Source organism: Chlamydotis macqueenii, chromosome Z (assembly GCF_036417535.1).
Source record: "Chlamydotis macqueenii isolate bChlMac1 chromosome Z, bChlMac1.mat, whole genome shotgun sequence".
NCBI lineage: Eukaryota > Metazoa > Chordata > Aves > Otidiformes > Otididae > Chlamydotis > Chlamydotis macqueenii.
Genome location: NC_141593.1, coordinates 50,520,384 through 50,526,767, shown reverse-complemented (window position 1 = coordinate 50,526,767; position 6,384 = coordinate 50,520,384). Strand labels below are relative to the sequence as shown.

At 47.1% G+C, this 6,384-nt stretch overlaps 1 protein-coding gene across 1 annotated transcript in view; it reads left to right on the top strand.

Annotated features, from left to right (window-relative positions):
• The first annotated feature begins 2,012 nt into the window (after positions 1 to 2,012).
• The window catches only part of NRG1 (neuregulin 1), a 492,971-nt gene continuing 488,599 nt past the window's right edge, over positions 2,013 to 6,384 (top strand). Inside the window, exon 1 of the mRNA XM_086770243.1 lies at positions 2,013 to 2,061. The gene's annotated coding sequence lies outside the window, so the exon portion shown is untranslated. The remainder of the gene's footprint in view (positions 2,062 to 6,384) is intronic.

The window sequence follows — 6,384 nt, the reverse complement described above, 5'->3', positions numbered from 1 at the left end:
CAGATCACATAGCAAGAGTGGATTTAGGTCATTGGTCTGTGATCCCTGTGATCAGTTAGGGTGGCCTGCTTGCTAGGGGAGAGACTAGATGACACAGAGGGAAGTTTTCAAGATGTCACTTTTCAGAAAGCCGAAGATTATCAGCAAGCTGTGCTGTCTAGAAATATCGGTGCTCCAATCACAGATTTCAGTGCAAATCAGACCTCTTTGTTAGGCACTGCTCAAATTAGGGATGCATTGAAGTAATAAGTATTCTCAGAAAAAAAAAATTTGAAAATTATTCTTTGTTTTTTTCCTTTCTTATTCATTGCTAAGGGCTCACTCAGGAGCCTGCTACTGAAGTGCCCATACTGGGGAAGAGGCAGGAGGTTACTTCTTCTAGACAGAGTTCAGATACCCATGTACCTGATTATAGCATGCTGCCTGTTGAAGCTGTCCACATGCACTGTGGATTTTAGATTTGCCTTTAGATAGAATAAAAACTGACAAGTGGGTAGGGATATGGGAAAGATATGCAGTGGATAAGTGGACTAGAAGATGCATGGAAAATTGGCTGGAGCTTGGGGTTCAGACTGTTTTAATCAGCAATACAAAGTCCAGCTTGTGGCAGGTCACTCGTGGTGTCCCTCTGAAATACTGTTACTGAGGCCAAAACTGTGTAATGTCTTTACCTAATGACCTGGATGATGGGGCAGATGGCATTCTCGGCAGGTTTGCAGATGCTCCCAGACTGAGGGAAATGGTGAATATGCTGGAGAAGAGGGTTTCTCTTCAGAGGGACCTCGACAAGCCAGAGAAATGGGCTGATTGGAGTCTCCTGGAGCTCAGCATTGTCAAATATCAAGTTCAGTCTAGGGTCCTCAGGCCATCCTAAGACAGACACTGACCCCATGGACCAAGTCCAGTGGAGGCCACTGAGATGCAGAGAGGGCTGGAGAGTGACACATGGTAGGAGAGGCAGCAAGAAGTGCTTTTGTTCAGCTTTGGGAACAAGACGGTGAAAGGGAGCTCTTCTGCTTGTCGTCAGCTCCTTCATGACAGGGCACTGAGATAACAGAGACAGACTCTTCTCAGAGGTGCACCCAAGGCAGAAGATACTCATTGCATCATTAGGCACTCACAAGAGATTGGAAGATGCCTTTCTTCCTGGGAAAGGTGCTCAGTGCCTAGGCAGGGCTGCCCAGCGAGGCTGCAGGTTCTGCACTCTTGGACATCTTCCCAACTGTGCTGGACTTGGCCTAAAGAAACCAAGTGAAGTGTCAGGTTATGGGGTAGGGAGGAATTGATGAACTCATAGATGAGTGGTTTCATTTAAAAGTGAGAAATCTGAGTTCTCTCATGACCTCTTCAGTACTGAATCTTGCTGTCTGTGCTTTTACTGTAGTTTGCCTGCTGTGTCCCCTTGCACTAAAAGCCATGCAAGGACTACAGTTCTTGCCCTGTGTGCGCTTCATGTAGAAGTAATGGTGGGCATGAGACCCTTGCTTAAGCCCCTGCTCGAGCAAAGCACAGAATCGGCGAGGGTTTTCTCCATGAGGAGCTTGTTAGGCAGCATGTGAACTACCTCTGGTTATTGGTGACCACCCATGAGCCACGCTACCCACTTCGATTTAGGAAAGGAGCATGCGGCGTGCGTGGCGGACAGTGGACGAAGGAGAAACTCGGGGGAACGGCACAGAACGGCTTCCCCACGGACCAGATCCCCCTTGACCCCTTGGTGGGCTGGCGGCCAACCCACCCTCGGAGAGCCCCGCCCGCCGGGGGTCCATGGCCGATCGGGCGGGGGGCGGAGCGGTGCGCAGGGGGCGGTCGGCGGGCGGGGCGGCGGGCAGCACCATGCGGCCCCGGCTCCCCGCCCTCCCGCTCCGGCTCTGCGCGGCGGCGGCGGCGGCGGTGGCGGCAGCGGCTTCTGCGGGGCGGCCGGGGGGAGGCGAGCCGCCGCCGCTGCCCTCCGCATGGAGCCGCGGCCGCCCGGCGCCACCGCCGCCGCGCTGCGGGGGGCATCCGCGGCGGCGGGGGCGGCGGGCGGCGGCGGCGGCGGGGCGCCCTGCGGTGGATGTGGTGAGTGACGGCGGCGCCGCGGTCTGTGCGTTCGCGCGTGTGCGTGTGTGCTCGCTCCCGTGCCTGCCTCCTTCCCCCGCTGCCGAGGCGGCGGGTCCCGGCCTCGGGGCGGCCCCGCCGGGCGCTGTCCTCGGTGCTGAGCGCGGCGCCGGCGGCGGGCGCGGCGGCAGGGAGAGGCGCGGCGGGAAGGAGGGTTTCCCTCCCCGGCCCCTGCCTCGGGCTGTAGCACCCAGGCTGGCTCGGTGGGAGCCGGGCTGGTCGCTGGGACGGGGATGAAGATACCCGGCCGAGCCTCGGTCGGTGCTTCCGCGAGGTTTGTGATCCGGTCATCACAGAGAGGGGCCGGCAGATGAGTCCGTGAGTGGTTGGCTAGAACAGAGGGTTGACACAAACACAGCTCGGGGTGGCCCTCCAGAACTGGCTGGGGTCTTTGATTTGCGTTTCTAGGCAATATCTGCCCAACACCTGCTTGCGACTGACAAGATAAAGTAGCGCTGTGGCACCCTGCAGTTTTGGAAATGAAAACACAGACTCTGGTTTTGCTGTGCATTAGCTCAAATGAATCAGAGGTCAGCTGAAGCTTAGCAGCATTGTTCTTATATTTTCTTAGTCTCGAGTTGCACTGTGGATAACGCTAATTTCTGGGCAACAATACGTCCTAGGAGTAAATCCATTTCTTATAGTGGAAACTTCTCTGAATGTAAAAGAAGTAGTAACTATACATTGCTTTTCAAGCCTTTCACTCTTGCGAGCCACTGTTCAGTTTCTCTTTCCTCAAGCACCTAAACATACTCCTCCTTTGTTATTCTGCAGCATTTCTTATAACAAGTACTCTTCATTTGCATAAATAATGAACTGCACTGTTGCATTTTTGGTATTGCATTTGGCTTTGAATCTTCTAAAAAAAAAAAAAGCCTTTCTTTGAGCTGCTTTGTGTGTGTGTAGGTGTGAGGAAGCCATACTTTTGCATTTGGTTATCCACAGGTCTTAGCTCCTAGATGTTCACATGGAGTTAGTGGGAACTGAACTCTGCAAGCATTTTGCTGTAAATCTGTGGCACTTGGAAGAATTTTTTTTTTTCCTGAAGTTGAAAGGAATCTGCTTGTTTAAAAGAGAATCAGTACTGTTTACCACAGAGGCTACCAGACAAAGGCTGAGAGGAGTTAAACTGTGTGAGCATGAGGCTATTGCATAATTGGACAGGTTGGCTGTGGGCAAGCACGACTCCTCAGCTGCACAGGTACTAGCAAAGGTAAAGGTTCTGTCTGCAGAATGAAAGCTAGCACAGGCATTCAGTGGACTAAGTGGACTCTATGAAAATCTTGGTTCGAGGGAGTCACAGCGAGTAAAATCTAGACTCCCTTCAATGCCTACCCAAACTCCCATGTGGTTCAGTGGGAATTCTATTTCACTTGTTGGTGTGTGCAAGCTTCCAAGTCATATCTAATGCTTCTTGACTTTGGCCTCTGCTTTTCTGATTAATGATACTAGATCAATTTATAAATTTGTTTCTGAGATAAGAATAGGTCATTTTGCTTGAGTTTATTTTGAAGAGAATGTTGCTCCTGTGCCCACTGTGGCGTTGGTTGCTTCTCTTGAGAGTGTGGGCGAGAAAAAAAGAGCAATTCAATAAAGTAATGGGCTTCTTCACGTTCAGAACTTTTCCTTCCCTGTTTTCTCTGCTCATGTAAGTGGTTCTTGCTGGCTTTAAACAGACCTTACTGTGGACATAAATTTTCTCTACTGTTTTGAAGGCAGAGCTGTCATTCATGAACACTTAGGTGTGTAGGTGTTCTGCTGGCATGATTAACCATGCAAATAATCTTAGGGGCTTCCATGCTGGACTGCTTATGTGACTAACAAGAAGAAATATACATCATCTATGTAGAAACCCATAGAAGCAGATCGATTGGGAAACAAAGCCTTAGCAGAGATCATATTTTGGCATTCAGCTGGCTTTCCTCACCTCTGTGTAGAAGACAAAGTGGGGCGCTCAGCCTAAGTCTACTTGTTGCTTATGCTGGACCCTTGTGTCCTCCCATAAATTCTGTAGGGCTGTAAAATGCTTCCCCTGCTGCATCTGCAGAAGGGCCAGGAGAGCACTGGCACACAGCTGGCAGAAGTGGGCTCTGACATAAAGAATGGCTGTATATTTGTTCACTCATGCTTGCTGTGCAGCTCAGATGTTCTTATTACAAGTACCCAGTCCCCTCTATGCAATGTGTTTTATTGTCTTCAAGCAGCAGTTATAATAGACAAAAATTAATTATCCAGGGTATTTGAATGGGCCAGTTTTGCAGTCACATGTGCCACTTTTATAGATGGCTGTTTCCTTACACAGTTGAAAATATGAACCAGTTGGGAAGCCAGGGGGTGTGTGTATGTGTTGTGTGTGTTTACCACAGGCAGGCACTTTAACTGTTTTTTCATTTTGTGAGATTGCCACAGTGCAATATCATAAGACTAGTAACAGCTTAATTGCATTTGTGTAGACACACATTTATTTTGCAAAAATAAGTTCGTACTAATGAAAATTTGTTTAAATGTACTGACCAGGGTGCCTAAAATCCATTTAATCTAATGAGAAATTAAATTTTACTTTTACGTAATATGCATGTGATACACAGAACATGTGAAAAGTATTTTTCATGCCTATTCATCAGTCAGACTGCCTATAGATGCTTAAGGGATTGCTCCTAAATGTAAGCAACTTAAGAATGCTTTTGAAGACTTGAGTTAAAAATAGTTGACTTGCTGTTTTCCTGCACCAGGGAATCTATTTTTGTCTTTATTCAGTAGCTTGCACACAGGCAGTTCTAGGGGATGTTACAGGCCTCCTCTGTACAAATCCAGCCCCTGGATTTGTGTGCTAAATCCTTTTGGTTTGGTTAGCATCCCTGTCTAAAGAGTCATATTTCTCCCTGACATACAGATGTTTCTAATCAAGTGGATAGGGAAGGAATAAGAAAGGTAATTCTAAACTTAAAACATGTTGTCAGCTCACTCTCTGAATAGCGAGATGATTTCACTGTCACTTTCACAACTGTGCTGAAATTCAGGGGAAGGAGCAAACTTGAAACCTCCTTTAAATACTTGATTCTCCTTTGTACTTCCCCTTTGTAGCTTTTCCCAGCACCACTGAAAATAAACTCCATTGATCATTCATTTTAAATGGTTTTATCTATAAACATTAGTTTGAAGCTAGCTAAGATTAATTAATGTACCTCTTTAAAAGAAAAGATATGCTGTATGCTTTGTTCAATTGAAGCTGTATAGGCTGAATGTATTTCTCTTTCATTCTCATCTATACATATTGAAAGCTGTATAAATCCTATGTTTAAAGTGTGGGATAAGCAGGATCAGATTTTGTGTCTGTGTTCAATATATGTATTTATATAAAATCTCTCCACGTAAAGCAGGCATCTGCTGCGTGGAGGCATGACTGATACCTCTTCAGAATACGGTGTTATCTTCCATGTTTACAAGAGGGTTCTGGTTTTGTAATCTGAAAGCAATCCACCCTGGTTAGGAATCTCTGAAATTATTTCTTTGTGTTTCTTGGATAGTACTTCTTGTTGAAATAAGCACACTGCTGAAGGTCTGGATGTTGATCCTCATTGAGCACACTGTATGGGAGACCCTTTTGGGATTTTGGCTGTGTTGCTGCCTTAACAGCTGCTTGGATTGTAGGGGTTTTCTTGTTTTTCCTTTTGCTTGCAGGGATTTAGCTGCCTGTCATTAGCTCTGTCTGCCAAGCCAGAGGGTAGCGTTCCCACCTGGCTTCTGCAGGCTGGATTTTGCAGCCTTCCCAGTGGGCCCATTAGTCATTCTTTTTTTTTAAGACAGAGAGACTCATCCTAACAGCCAAATTTTTGAGGTGCTAAAGGGCTCCTTCAAAGTGCAGTGCTCACCTTTCCTTCCTGCCTGGGGCCTGATCCTGTGCCCTTGAAGCAGATGGGAGTTTTGATATTGCCTGTGGTGCCTGTAGAGTCTACACTGTGACAGGAACCTGGCAACGACAGGAGGGTGCAACACCTTAGTTTACTACTGTTTCAGTTTACATGCTAGAAATAACAAAGTTACGTGACTTTCCCTACCCCGTGCATGCACACACTTCTATATTCAATGTTTTGACTGGGGATGGCTTATGTGAAGAGAGTGAACCTCTGTTTTTCTCATGTGCTAGTCTCACTGCCCATGTCCATTGCCAGCAGCAGCAACAATTGTGAGTATGGATAGTTTTCTTCTAAAATAGTATTGGTGGTTAATCACATCAGAATATCTGCTTTGCAAGATGCAATTTGTAATGCATTTAAATATGAA